The sequence below is a fragment of the Azolla caroliniana genome, unplaced genomic scaffold (genome assembly GCF_043228905.1).
Source record: "Azolla caroliniana isolate FFs.n. ecotype wild unplaced genomic scaffold, voAzoCaro1.0.p SCAF_17, whole genome shotgun sequence".
Classification (NCBI taxonomy): Eukaryota; Viridiplantae; Streptophyta; class Polypodiopsida; order Salviniales; family Salviniaceae; genus Azolla; species Azolla caroliniana.
Window position 1 is genome coordinate 18,614,053 of NW_028230452.1, and position 16,073 is coordinate 18,630,125.

Consider the following 16,073-nt stretch of genomic DNA (forward strand, 5'->3'; position numbering starts at 1 on the left):
GATGTTCCAAAAGATTTCTAGAATGTTCTAGAAAGTTCCAGAAGTTTCTCTAATACAATAATCACTATGAAAAGTAGCCTTTATTATTTCCCATCCTAATAGGTTACCTTAATGGTTACACTTCGAATTTCGTAATACGAAGTCTTGGGTTCAAGTCCAGGTGAAGCATAATGTTCACAGATTCATGACACTATCCCTCCTCTTAAAACAATGAGTGGAAGGAGTTGTTAACAAAGCAAGGTCGGGTTTGTTTGGATAGTGACGATGGAAGCCGTCGATAAGAGCTTGAGCATTACAAACATTATCGACAAGTTCCCATGTGCGATCACTCGGGGTATACCCTAGCCAATCAACTAGATAATACAACTTATTGCGCACAATCTTAGAATCGAGAATGGAGGCTACCTCGTACTATGGGCCATCAGCAAGTTGGAGAGGAGGAGGTGGCGGCACGACACGATTCAGAATCGACCTAGTGTGGCACGGTTCCAAAAGAGAGCTGTGAAAAAGACTGGATGAACCCGCAAATTTGCAGGAAGATCAAGACGGAATGTTGCATCATTATCCGCTCCATGATGACAAAAGGACTCAAGCGTTTATAATCTAGCTTATCACATGGTCGAGTAGTCTTTATGTTCAACGGCGTAACAATCATACCCGATCACCAATCGTGAATGGAGACGGAAGACGATGTTGATCTATGTGGGCCTTATGTTGGGCTTGAGCTTTCTGAAGATGTGAAGAAAACTCAGACTGGAGGTGTTGCAGTCGGTGGAGGTGTTGCTTTGCACTAGGGCTTGTTCATCCCAAGGAATATCACTTGCAATGAGACGAAAATTGGCTACATACGTTGATGTTGGTTGATCCCCTTGTCGTAGTGTGTGAATCCTGTTGATTTCTGTTCTTACACTATCTGTGTCTCCGAAGTAAGCCTTAAACTCTTTGATAAATTCTTCAAAGTTGTTAAGTACGGGAGAATTTGCTTCTAGCAATGGTGCAAACCATGACAATGTTGTGTCAGTCAATAATGTGCCCACTAACCCGATTCGAGATGAATCTGTCGGATCACACGTGGGATGCATCTGGATCACCAACCACACTTGATTTATAAAACCCCGAAAATGTGCTCTCGAACCATCGAATTTAGCTGGGAGGTTGATTTTGGGCTCCTTAAGAACTCCTTGAACGTCGACTTTTAGTTGTTGTAAAGCAACTGCTGCTTACTCTAATTGTTGAACCCTTCATGTAAACTCGTTGTGTATTTGTTGCTTCTCTACAGAAACATTATGTAGATCTTCAAGCAATCGTTGATTCTCTAGCTCTAGTGATGCAAACTTGCTTTTGAGATTCTCCATTTCTGCAACAAGGGCGAGGTATTCTTGTGGGTTGCTAGCAGCCATGGGTACTGACTAGTGTTTGTGGAAGAGGATAAAGGAGAAGAAGTTCGAATCAAACTGTCAGAACAAAGCAAGAGATTGAACAATTGAAGGAAGGTATAAGAGAATAGAAGAAAAGAGGAGAATGGATTAACAAGAGAGTTTGCCGAAAAAGTAAACCATCATGCCAACTAACTGGGTGTAGTCTAGCTGGAAGCATGATTTGGGATAACATGGTTCAAAATCTCTTGGGCGAATCAATCAGACGCAATATGCTCCCGAATGGAATCAAGAAGCCTTGAATCTCCTGGTGTGTTGATAGTACTCATTGTCATTAGTCGTAGACGATCAGGACCTAAGAGGATTTGCTTCTGACTTTCAAATGTGGCCTCTCCTGGTTGAAGTTCCATATACGAATGTCGAGATAAAGCATCGGCTTTTCCTTGTTGCATCCCAGGGAGATATAGAATTACGAAATCAAAACGAGTTAAGAATTGCGCCCAACGAGCTTGTCGACGATTCAAGACTCAAGCACTTTGGAAGTATGTTAGATTTTTGTGATCATTGTAGACAATAATATGTTGAGAAGAACCCTCCAAAAAATGACACAATTGTTGAAAAGAATCCACAATGGCAAGAAGCTCTTTGTCATGAATCTCATAGTTGATTTCTACGGCTTCAAATTTCCATGAGTGAAAAACCATAGGGTGCAGTTCGCCATCGTCGCTAATCTGGGATAGTACGCTTCCAAGTGCAAAGTCAGATGCATCAGCTTAAAGTATAAAGTGCCTCATTGGATCGACATGCATTAAAATTGGTGTAGATGTAAACGCATGCTTTAAACCCTCAAATGCAGAGTTCGCCTCTGTACTCCATACAAATGATTGATTCTTTTGCGTTAGTTGAGTGAGTGACAATACAATCTTTGAATAATCTTTGATGAACTTGCGATAAAAGTTTGCAAACCCCAAAAAACATTGTACATCTCGCACAAACTATGGTGTTTGCCAATCCAAAATTGTTTGCACCTTTGATGGATCCATGGAGATGCCATTTGAAGAGACTATGTACCCCAAAAATTCCACTTGACAATGGTCGAAACTATGCTTCTCCAATTTTGCATAGAGACCATACTCTCGCAACCATTGCAAAACTTAGCGAACGTGTATCTCATGCTCCTCTTGAGTTTTTTAGTAGATCAAGATATCATCCAGGTAAACTATGATGAGATATCGAGGAAGTCCCGAAAAATGTCATTCGCCATATGTTGGAAAAATGTTGGTGCATTCATGAGTCCAAATGGCATCACTGTATACTCAAAATGACCATAGTGAGTGGGGAAAGCAGTCTTCCATTCATCCCCAGGACGAATTCGAACAAGGGAGCATATCGATTTCGAATAGTCACTTTATTCAAGCCTCGATAATCCATGACCATACAAAGTGTACCATCTTTCTTCTTAACGAAAAAGATGGGTGCACCAACAAGAGATCTTGAATGTTGGATAAAACCATTTTCTAGGTTCTCATCGATATATTCTCGAAGAACCTCTAACTCTATGGGCGAAAGGTTATAAATTGGCCCCCATAGAGGCTCTTTTCTTGGCTGCAAATCAATCGGGCAATGATAAGGTCGATGCTCTGGTAGTCAATTAGCCTTCACCTTATCAAACACATCAGAGAATTCTATATACTTCTTTGGTAGTTGGACCCCCAACTCTTGTGAGTTAGATGGAGTTGTTAAAACCGCGAACACAAACATGTCTTCTTTCCTTCCATCCTCACGTAACTAATGTATAAAGATTGTTGAAATCGTGTGGAATTCTAGATCCTTTGTTGGAGTTTCAAGAGACTCGGATTGTACCGTGACCTTTTCAATAGCTTTTTTTCTCCAATCAATAGTTGGGTTATGTAACTCAAACCAAGGAAGACCAAGAACTAGGGAGTGCTCTAGACTACTAATAATGTTGAATGAGATGACACTGGCCTAATTACCTAGGACTACAAGAATTGGTTCGGACTCTTTGACTATATCACCTAATGCTATAGGGCGACCATTGATGACTCCTACAACTACTGGGTTCGGGAGCTTATTCAAGAGGATGTTTTGGGTCAATGCAAACTCACTATCCATGAAACAAGAATTGGCTCTGGAATCTAGGAGGGTAGAGGCTAGGACTCGATGACCTATAGATGTGCTAAGCTCCACTTGTGTAGAAAAAACTTTACTAACTAGATTTGATGAAATGGAACCACAACTAGGTACTGATTCTACATATCTAGGATGGTCCAACCAAATGGATCCTATTTTGGCCGGACTTATTCGTTTAACACATCCTCTAATTGGCTCAAGACATCAAATCGATTCTCATGGCATGAGGTATTAGGCTTACTTAAGTTATTAGAAGTGATAGTAGAACTCAAGGTAGGGTTTTCATGTGCATTTACTTGGTATACTTGGCGTCTGGGTTTATGTGGACAATTCACGACTATATCTCTTGGACCACCACAATATAGGCATAGGCGGTGCGCTCGACGTCGTTGTTTCTCAGCATTTGACAAGGGCCCTCGACGTTGTGTTGACTCTATTTCCATAGGAGTGGGACCATCCCTCGTAACGGGTCTAGGAACTTTTGGCGGCGTTGCGACAATTGAAGCGTACGTCTGTTCCGGTTGGCGGCATAATATTTTTTTTGGTTTACAACGTCTCTCAAATAGGCGATTATCACACCTCACAGCTCAACTAATTGCCTCTATAAGAGACTTCAGATCTTCGTGGAAAGTAAGAAGAAGATCTTTGACATCGTTACGCAAACTCTGACGGAATTGATCCATTAAGGCTGCCTCATCCCAAGAGATGGAAATCTGTTGCGTAAGCTGAAGCGGGACGATCTCCTTGTCAGAGTCTTCGAATCTTGTTTATTGTCATCCTAGTGTTATTGGTGTCTCCAGAACTAGCTTGAAACTCCTTAACGAATGCTTTGAAATCCTCCAACAACGGTGATTTCTTCTCAAGAAGTGGTGCAAACCATGCTAATGATGTACCGCTTAGCAAGGTTCCTACTAATCCCACACGAGCAACATCAGTTGGGTACTGATTGGGATGTAATTGAATCACCAAACAAACTTGATTCAGGAAACCTCGAAACAGAGATCTTGTACCATCAAACTTGGCAGGGAGGTTAACCTTTGGTTCCTTGGGGAGTTTTGAACCCCTGCCGCTTGTTCTCGTAATGCTAATATAGTAGCCTCGAGTTGATCAACCCGTTGTGATAACTCCTCATATTGGTGAGCTTTCTCAGTATTGACGTGTTATAGATCCCCGAGTAGCCTTTGATTTTCTTGCTCTAATGCCACAAACTTAGTCGTAAGCATGTCGAGCTCAGAAAGGACACGCATATATTCTTGCTTGCTGACGAACTCCATAATTGAGAGGGAAAAAGAAAGAAGGAAAAAGAAGAAAGCTTGCTAGGGTTATTGGAAGAGGGAAAAGAAAGAATTCGGTTCAAACTGTCATGACTCGTGAGTAGGAGATAGATAGATAGATAGATTATATTATCGTCTTCGGAGGTCAATTATGACCTATGAGACCAAAAATATTACATTTCACGTGATACGTGTGAAAGTGAGTAGTGACTCTCGATGTTCAAGAACTTTTCCAATGAATGTTGCAATCGAGAGGGCACATTGTGGTTGTGAGAGGAATTCATGCAAAGATTGGGCTCGTTCGAAGAGATGTGGAAAGCATGGTCGAATATGATCAAAGGTAGAGCATTGTATCAAAGTGTGATACTCAGACTCACGAACTTGTTTAGGTCAAAGTGTGCATAGCCGACCACTCTCATCACTTGTGCCCCAACGCCATGTTTCACATCACAATGCATGTGAGCTAAGTCACATGGAAGCAATGGTTCGAATGGCAGATAACAGTATGGGCTCTAACATGTATCGATGTGCACAATTTCCCCATTCCGCAAAGAATATGGTTTTGTAGTTAGGTGCAACATCTGTAGTATAATGTATGAAGCGCGAGCCTCCACATTTGTCCCATGTCATGATACATTGGCATTGCAAAAAGGCCTCATTTATAGAGGAATCTAATGATGTATCATGAAGCAAGTGCCTCGCATCCCATCTACCAAACCATTTTTCTATATCTTGCATCCAACCAGAACACAAAATTTTTCTTTTATGCGTCTTTTGGATCTTTTTGCTTGCTTCCCACGCAATTCTAGGAAGTCGATGTGAGGGACTTTTTTGAACCTTAAGCATGTATTCAACAACCCTTTCCATGGCCATGATCTCAATGGGAAGCAATCCCGTCTCAAGGAGGAGGAGGGTGTAGGGCGTTTGTTTCTTAACTTGTAGAAACTTTATAAGAAAATGTTTTCAAACATTTTCAAACTCTTTCCACATAGATTTAGGGATGCTACCGCCCCGTACTTCCACCCCATAGAGAAGAATTGGTGTCACCAAAATGTCGAAAAGATATTTCTTGAGGACCCAACACTTAATATCTCCAAGATTGCATAGTGTAGCACATTCATTCCATCTATGATTTGAAGCAACTTCAAGGCCAAGATATTTGAATCTTTCCACACATTCAAGTGGCTCATTGTTGTACATAATGCATGGTTTATCTCTTTTTTGGCTCTTCACAAGCATAATCTTTGTTTTAGAGCTATTGACACTTAATTTAGTATGCATGCAAAAAAATCCAATGCCTTCATAAGCTTTTGTGCATCTCCTAAAGTATTTGCAAAAAACACTACATCATCTGCATATAACAAAAGCATAATCACAACATTCCCAATGGCAACTTCTTCAACACAATCTTCCTTTGCAAACTTGGTAACCATTTCTTCCAATTCATCAATGCATAGACCAAATAGTGTTGGTGAGAGTGGGCATCCTTGGTTAACACCAATAGTGCTTTTGAAAAAATCTGAAAGTTTATCTCTCATGCGCACACAACATATAACCTTCTCATAAATTCGGGAAATTGCAAGCATATATTCACTTGGCACCTCAAGTTCTTCCATTCGTCTCCAAAGATGCTCACGAGCTACCATATCAAAAGCTTTCTTGAATTCTACAAAGCAACAATATAAACCTTTACCTCTAAGGTGACTTTCCTCCATTAATACTCGAAGGGTGATAAGGTGATCAATGGTGTTATGGTGTTTCCAAAAGCCAGCTTGTCCATAAGCTCTCTTACCATTATTTTCAGCCCATACAGTTATCTTTGATTCCATTATACATCCAAATAGTTTTGCCATTAATGAGCCAACCATGATGGTTCGATAGTTGTTTACATTATTTATATCTCCACCTTTATGTAAAGGTTTGATCCAATTTGTAGTCCAATCGTACGGCATACCATGTTGTAATGCATCATTAAACATATCTCTTATCCATATATGTGCTTCCTTTCCCGTCCATTTGAGCATTTAAACCTTTATACATTGAAGATCGCTTGTCTTTCGAGAGGCCAATTTGTTAAGTCCTATGCATATATCTTCAATTGTAAAGAAGGGAGGCATATGTGAAAGAGAACTATAACACATCATCTTTCCGACAAGAGATAACTCATATAAATTCTTACAATGCATAGACAAGTCGTGAAGAGTTAAGTCACCATAACTATCAACACGTTTCCCCTTTAGATTTCCCCAAATTTTAGCACATGCATGTGCTTTCTCTTGCGTTTGGATAAATTGTTGAGTAACTTCCCATATTCTTCTCTTTCTTTGAATAAGCCTTTTATACTCATGCAAATGCTTTTGGTAATTCTCTTTATCCTTAACTACATCCAAAACCACAAGGCACTTTTGAGTTTCACGACATTCTTTATCAAACCATTTTTTCCTATAAGGCACTTTTGAGTTTCACGACATTCTTTATCAAACCATTTTTTCCTAAGTTTCTTGGTGCATTTCCAAGATGTGCGGTTGGTCGAAAAACATTTGTTTGTATAGGAGAGAATGACTTTCTTGAAAGCTTCCCATTTGCATTCTAGTGTGGCACCATGTTGTATCTTTGTCATTTGTAACATATCCTCAACCATCTTGGAATACATGGGTGCTCGCTTAAGGTTCATGCTCAAGTGTGGTTGTTTATTATCTTCAGTAGCCTTCTCACAATCAAACCTATGCATACATTTGAGATCAATACATAAAGGCCTATGATCGGATTCCGGTGTCCATTCACCAAGTGAGAATTTATGTATACGATCCAAAATACCTTTGGAAAGTAGCACATGGTCAATCACACTATTTCCATTGTGTTTTCTACATGTAAAACCATTAGTGTTGGGCCATAAGGAAATACCATTTGCAATAAGCAATCCGGTACTATTGCACATTTGTAGGAGTAACTTCCCAAATTGGTCCGGATCTTTTTCATCGCTAGAAGAGCGGCTATACATTTGCATATCCTCCTGCATCCTTGAGATATGTGGCATGAAAGATTCTTGGGAATCAAGTTGGAAACTTCTTGTACGAGCATTCATGTCACCAAAGACAATAACTTCCCCTTTGGATTTGAAATAAGCAATATCATCTGCTAGATTGGCAAACGGTTGATCTTTATCCAAACAAGCATAAAAGTTAGAATCTTGATGAGGAATGTAACATCCAACTACAAAAGTGGGCAAATCATTAGGTGTTTCAATTTTGAGCCATATGTAGCATTTATGTTCATCATTTTTTATGATTGACACATATTTCTCTATTTCCTTCTTAATCAAACATGCCACCCCTCCTTGTCCTCTTCTTTGTCTTGGATTTTTCTTTCATATCAAAGAGTGTACATTATAGTTTCCTAAACCTTGATTCCTTTGAGTATCATGCTCCCATGTTTCAACAAGAAGTGTGATATCCGAGTCATCGGTGAACTCCTCTATGCCAAATCCCGCATTCCATGGGTATCCATTGCCATTCCAAAAGCATAGTCGTAAAAGGAGTGGGTTAGTCTCATAGATCACGTGTCCCTATTTGCCTACATTTCCATCTTTAGGCACATCCTTAACCTTATTTTTCAATCTTTCTTGATATGCTTTACAGTGAGCATTTTGTTGTGAGATAGTATGATCTTCACTCACAAAGCATTGCGTACCTTTGAGGTATACCCAACTATTTTCGAGTATGATCCATCGCTTTGTATCATCTGTCATTGTGCATACAATAGGCCTTTCTCCCAAGCGAGTAACACCATGTTTCCCAACTCGGTATGCCCCATATACATTCACATTTAACATCCCATAATGCATGCTAAAAAATTCACCAATGGCCTTTCCAAGGGATGCGGGTGTTTCCATACTCTCTTCTTTAATCCCACGGACGACAATGTTCTTTGATCGTCATTCACGTTCTTTCAATTCTCAGACATCTATGCTTTCTATATTCTTCTCTTGATGCATCACATGCATATTAGATGAGTTTGATAGCACATCCCCACCACATACATCATCCCATAACTTCGTTGTACATACATTTTTCATCTCACTTACATCCTGCCTCATCGTGTCCAATTTTTTTTCTTTTAATGCTTCCTTTAACTCAATCTTGTTAAGGCGCTCATTTGTTTCGAAACAAGCTCTTTTACATTCTTGAATCTCTTCTTGAAGTTTTGCAGCCACTTGTTTAAGACTTTCATTCTCAATGACAACACTTTGGAGCTTAGCATTCTCTTTCATTAACGTCCTAATCTCTTCACCTTGCTTGTTTATGGTTTCTTGAAGAGAAATCAAGTGACTCATAAGAATTTTGTCCATTGCATTGGAATCGAGATTTGTTGGTGATCTCGACTCATTATCAATCATACCCCCGAACTTTGCGTCGGCTTTACGAGTATTTTTCATTGTAGGGACAAACCCTACGGGAAGAGAGAGACACAGAGGGAAGGAAAGAGAATGTACCTTTCACTCTATTTACGGCTTCAAAATCTACCTTGCATTTGAGGAACCGTGGGGCAAAGATGGTTGCGGATGAAAATGCTCATAACTTCTCGCCACACTAACGGAATTCAGTAAATGAACATTCTTTAGAAAGCTCTCTGAAAGAGCTTTCCAACGAGCTATAGAACGTAGAAAACGATGGCCGGAGTGAACTTACAAAGAGCTTTGAAAGAGAGAGAGAGAGAGAGAGAGAGAGAGAGAGGAAAGGGAAATGATATTATATTATGAGAAACAAGGTTACAAAGAGTAGGCTAAGGGCTAAAGACTGGTGTTGAACCGAATGAGTTGTGATGAATGTATAAACACCTATTTATAGATCCTTATAGAATATTATAGAATGTTCTAGAATATTTTAGATATTTATGATAATAAATATAATCACGAAATATATTCAAGAATGTTCTAAAATATTCCAAATATCTTGTAATAACTAAAAATATAATTATTATGGCTACACCATATATCTTATTACAATGGTTAAAGGTTCAACACATAGACCAAGAAGTTTTGGGTTCGACTTCTACTAAACCAAAATGTATGTCTTCATGACACCACTCACATGTACAACGAGAAAAAATAAAACTCACTTCTCTTTATTATGACAGATAATATGCTTCTTACTCCCACACCATTTACCCTTGTCCTTAGATTCCAAAAATAAGGTAATTGCTTCATTTTCTCTAATTTACACCAATAGACCTATAGGACAACCCTGATTCCTAAGGTCCTTGTACTATAGAATTGTAAGATAGGAACGGAAATGCGATCAAATAAAATAGCCCTCCTCGACCCTCAATAATATGCTTCTAATCTCCACACCATCAACACTCACTCGCCTATTAGCACCAAAATCCTTGTAAGAGAATACGTTGTGCAGAAGCGTATGCGAAACACAGAGTACACAGTTCGGAGAACTCAGAAAACACAGAGATGGAGATGGAGAGAGAGAGAGAGAGAGAGAACAGACAACTCAGATTTATTTCAAAGTAATGACTCTCTATACATAAAACGTGCTCAACCACACAATTTATACAAGTCCTAAGAGGACTGACAGGAGTACCGCGTACTTCAATGCTCATACGAGCGTTTGACACTAACTACGAGACTATTAACTACCTAGTAGTCTAGGCTACTACTAGGCTTCTGGTTACTGTTTGATCTAGCTAACCGGCTCCCCAGCTCACCGGCTCGCCGATCCGGTTTCATCCTTCTGGATGCCGATCCGGATCCGGTTGAGCTTGCCGCTCAACACTCCCCCTCAAGCTCAACTTGAGGTCGGATCGTAGTGTCAGTCTTCATGGCAACCGGTCCTTCCACTAGGCTCCTTCTGGCATCACTCCACCTCGCTCGCGCTCCTTGCCCGGTCTGGTCCCGTTTGTTGTGACCCCTCTGGCTCTGCGCGCCTCAACCTCCTCGGTCGGCTTGTCTGCTCAACATGCCCAATTCAACTCCCTCGCTGTTGTGACTTCGGCTCTTGCCGATTCGTTGATTCCTTTGTGTTGGCGTCGACTTTCACTGCCTTCTCATCCTCTTGGCCTTGAATTGATCTGATTCTTCCGAATCCGTCTGTTGACCCAAATCGGTTGTCTCCGATTCGTTCCATCTCTTGTCTGAATCGGTTACTCCCGATTCGTCTTCCGGTTCCAAGCACTTCACCTCATCGGACCATGTCCGGATCTTGGCCTTCTTCTTCCGGTCGGCTCTGTCCTTCTTGACTCTGCCGCCACTGTCGCTTGTTCCGACTTGTTCGGATGTGTCAACTTCCTTTGTCGACTCGGATCCTTTCTTCTTCTTGTCTCTCCCCTTGTCAGTTCTTCCCTTACCGGCGCAATCAACAGTCTCTTTGCCTTTGCCCGTTCCGGTGTCGTTGCCCATTCTCCCCCTCAAGTATGGCACGTCAAGATGTTGAACACCAAGCATTTCGATGAAGTGTTGCAACTTGTCCAATCCAAGCGGTTTGGTGAAGATGTCGGCAACTTGCCAATCCGTATGAACATACCGAAGTTCGACTTCACCGCTCAAGACACGCTCACGCATGAAGTGGTAGTGCACTTCTATGTGCTTTGTGCGAACATGGAATACGGGGTTCTTGGCGAGCTACATGCTACTTATGTTGTCACAGTAGATCAGGATCGGGGTTGGCACCTCGATCTGCAGGTCCTGTAGCAATCGTCGAAGCCAAATTGGCTTCACAAGTGGCAACAATAGCGCCCCGGTATTCAACCTCAGTGCTCGAAAGGGCCACTGTTGGCTGCTTTTTGCTGCTCCACGCAACAGCCGCCCTACCAAGGGAAAACATATAGCAAGAGGTGGATCGGTGATCCGATGCATCGCCGGCCCAGTCGGCATCGGTGTAGCCGACGAGCTCTTCGGTTATACCATGCCGGTATAACAATCCTCGGTCCTTCGTGCCGCTCACATATCGCAAAATTCGATGTGCGCACAAAAGGTGCTCCACGGTTGGCTTCTACATATATTGGCTAATCACGCCGACTGGATAACTGATGTCGGGTCGGGTAATTGTCAAGTATATAAGGCTTCCGAAAATTTGTCAGAACCGCTTCTCATCGCAAGCCGGTCCGGAGTCGAGACGGAGCTTCTGGTTCCGGTCTAAGAGTGTGGAGATCGGTCGGCATTCCGTCATGCCGAACTTGTACAGCATATTCAACACATAGTGTCTTTGTGAGACCAATATGCCGTCGGGGGTTCGGATCACCTCGATCCCAAGGAAATAGTGAAGGTCCCCCAGGTCCTTCATGTCAAGATTCGAACTCTTGACACGACCATGTTATAATCTAGTATTATGAGTTAACCAAGATATCTAGTACTAGTTATGTATGTAATTGGTCCTTATTATTTTGCTAGCATCATGTGCATAGTTGCTCCCTTGTAGTATTTACACTTGGCACATGCATGCATACCTACATGCTCTATTGTAGATTCACATGCGTGCAACAAGTATGCATGCCATGTAGTATAAATAGAGGAGTTCACCTTGAAGGAATTCAAGGTGAACAACACCAGTTATGGAGTCTTTCCTTTAATACTATCTTCTTTCTTGTCCATTTGGTTATCTTCTTGCTTGTCTCTTGAGCTTATGATCCGTGACAGTTTGTTCACCTTCCATCTTCATAGCTCTCCCTCTCATAAGCCATAGCTATGTCCGACTCAACTAGTGAGTTAGGCCAAATAAGGGTAGCCTTACGACAACTGCAGCTTGAAAATGAAGCTCTTCGAAATTCTTTACAAGAACTTCAAGTCGGTACCTCCCTATCCTCACAACCCCCGAACCCTAGTCTCCCACAACAACCTAGCCTAGAGCCCGATCTTCTACCAACATCTAGCCTAGCTTCGTCACAGTTTCTTGAGCCTAAGGTTAGCCTCCCAGAAAAATTTGATGGAACGAGGTTGCGTTTCCGAGGGTTCATCAACCAAGTTCGACTTATCATTCGGCTACAACCTCAACGTTATGGAGCTGGTCTTCGACAAGTCGGCCTTGTGGGCACCCTTCTCTCCGGTCCGGCCCAAGCTTGGTATGCACAATTGGTAGAAACCTCATCACCTTTATTGGAGGACTTTCCCACCTTCCTCGTCGAGTTAGAGGCCACATTTGGAGAGACGGACCGACGACGTACAGCTCTTAACAAGATTTATGCACTCGAACAAGGTTCACATGCAACTTCGGTCTATGCTTCCGAATTTCGACAACTAGCATGCGACGTCAATTGGGATGATCAAGCTTTAGCTGATCACTTTCGGCGCGGCCTTCGAAGCAATGTCAAGAATCTTCTCTTAAACTTTCCGGAGCCCACCTCGTTATCCCAAGCGATTTCACAAGCAGTCCATTGTGACAATTGTCTTTTCGAATTTCGCCAAGAAGAGCGCCGGACTTGGGTTCCACCTCATTCACTTCCACGCCACACCCCGGTCATACAACCCCAAGCATCCTCACACTCGCCTACTTCGGCAGATGCTCCTGTCCCCATGGAAATTGATCAAGCCCGATTTCAGCCATTGACTGATGCTGAACGACAATTTCGGCGGGCTAATGGCTTGTGCATGTATTGTGGCGCCTCCGGTCATGTCGTTCGCCATTGTCCTAGGAGTACTCGCCCACAATTCCATTGAGCTAACGAACCCCAACATCCGGAAAACGACATCGTTCGGTTGCAATAGGAGCCATGCAACTGGACATCTCCCGTCGCCCACATTCTCTTGGTTCCATTGCCGGACCATCAGGCAATTTCACATTGGAGGTATGGCTTTCGTTTAACTCTAGTTCCATTCAGTCTGTTGCTTTACTTCATTCTGGGGCATCTTCTTGCTTCATCGACGTCGCGTTTGCCCAAGCACATGGAGTACCTATCGTTGCCTCTCAAAACCCATTCCAGTTGAAGCCATCGACGGGTGCGTCCTCTCGTCAGGTGCAATTACTCAAGCTACAATCCCATTAGGGCTTCGGGTGGGCTCACACCAGGAGGAGCTCACCTTTTACCTCATCGCATCTCCTCGACATCCGATCGTCTTAGGACTAACGTGGTTGGAGGCGCACAATCCAATAGTGGATTGGTGCAACCACTCGATCACATTTAGCAAGCCAAGATTCTCGTGCAAAAGTATGAAAGTAAATTTAGTTTCCTATCCTTCGGAGACGGTCGACTCCAAATTGACTACCCCAGCATCGGTCCAGGATGGGTTTGTTTGTGGCGCCATTTCTAACACACTCCATGTTATTCCCGAAAAATACCAACACTTCTCCGACGTATTTGAAAAATGTAATGCTGATCGTTTGCCTGAACACTAGCTCTACGACTGTCCGATTGATCTTCAAGAAGGTGTGTGTCCACCCTTTGGTCCTCTATATGCGTTGTCTGCACCAGAGTTGAAGGCCCTTCGTGTGTATCTCAATGAGAACCTCGAGAAAGGATTTATTCAACCTTCTAAGTCACCAGCCGGGGCCCCCATTTTATTTGTGAAGAAGAAGGACGGCTCTCTACGCTTATGCGTCGACTACCGAGGTCTCAACAAACTCACTGTGCGCAACCGCTATCCGCTACCTCTGATCCCCGAACTACTTGATCGGCTCCGAGTTGCGCGTGTCTTCTCCAAAGTCTATCTACGTGGAGCGTACAATCTAGTACGCATCAAGCCGGGGGATGAATGGAAAACCGCATTTCGAACACGGTATGGGCATTTCGAATACAAGGTAATGCCTTTTGGTCTTACTAACGCTCCCGCAGTTTTTCAACATATGATGAACGATATTTTCCGGGAATATCTTGATCTTTTTGTTGTCATTTACCTCGATGATATTCTCATTTTCTTGCCAAACATGGAGGAGCACACTCGCCAAGTCCGATTAGTTCTTGCCAAACTTCGCGAGCATGGCCTTTATGCCAAAGGCGAGAAATGCAAGTTCGACCGTACCTCGATCGAATTTCTGGGCTACATCATCTCGCCCACTGGCATCACCATGGATATGAAGAAGGTCTCTATCATTCAGGCGTGGGCGACTCCAAGGCGACTTAAAGATGTGCAATCCTTCCTCGGCTTCGCGAATTTTTACCGTCGCTTCATCAAGGGGTTTTCCACCCTAGCACAACCTCTTATCGCTCTCACCCATAAAGGCACTCCATTTTTATGGACCTCGGAGGCACAAAATGCGTTCGACTCACTCAAACACGCATTCATCACTGCCCCGGTGCTGCTACATGCCGACCCCACAAAACCCTTCCAAGTCGAAACCGATGCCTCTGACTTTGCCATTGGCGCCATCTTATCCCAGGCAGACAACAACAACCTAATGCACCCAGTGGCTTACTATTCCCGAAAATTTACGGCATCCGAAATCAATTATCCCATTTACGACAAGGAGCTTGCTACTATCATTGTTGCCTTTGAAGAATGGCGACCCTACTTGGCCGGCGCACAACATCGTGTCCAGGTAGTGACTGATCATAAAAATTTAGTTTATTTTTCCACCACTCGTACATTGAATCGAAGGCAGGCCCGTTGGTCGACATTTCTTGCCGACTACGATTTTGAGATCGTATTTCGACCTGGTGGCCAACATGGGAAGGCTGATGCCCTTTCTCGCCAAGCTGACCTTGCACTCCACCCTGGGGATGTTGCTTATGCTCAACAATCTAGACGTTTGTTGAAACCCGACCAATTGCATCTTTTTGCCACTTGTATGTTGCAGGATGATTCTTTACTCCAACAAATCACTACTGCATCCAAGACCAATGCGTTCGCCAACGAGATTCGAGATAGTCTGCAAAACCCCTCCAAGGCGACCAAAAGGAAGGATCTTGACACCTTCACCATACAAGAGGGTTTGTTGTTCCGAGATCATCTCTTATACGTCCCAGAGGGCCCATGTCGCACCCGGGTGTTGCGAGAATGCCACTATGACCCACTTGCAGGTCATTTCGGGGTCGCGAAAACCCTCGAGCTAATCTCTCGGGGGTATTGGTGGCCACAACCATGGAAGCTGGTCAAAGAATACATAAAGAGTTGTGAGGTTTGTGCTCGCTCCAAAGCCATTCATCATCGGCCATACGGCTTACTACAGCCACTTCTATGTCCTCGTCGTCCTTGGGCCTCTATCTCTATGGACCTGATAACTGATCTACCCTTGGTCAATAGCTATGACTCAGTGTTGGTCGTTGTCGATTGGTTTACGAAGATGGCTCACTTCACTCCATGCTCCAAAACCATTTCCGGAGAAGGAATGGTGCA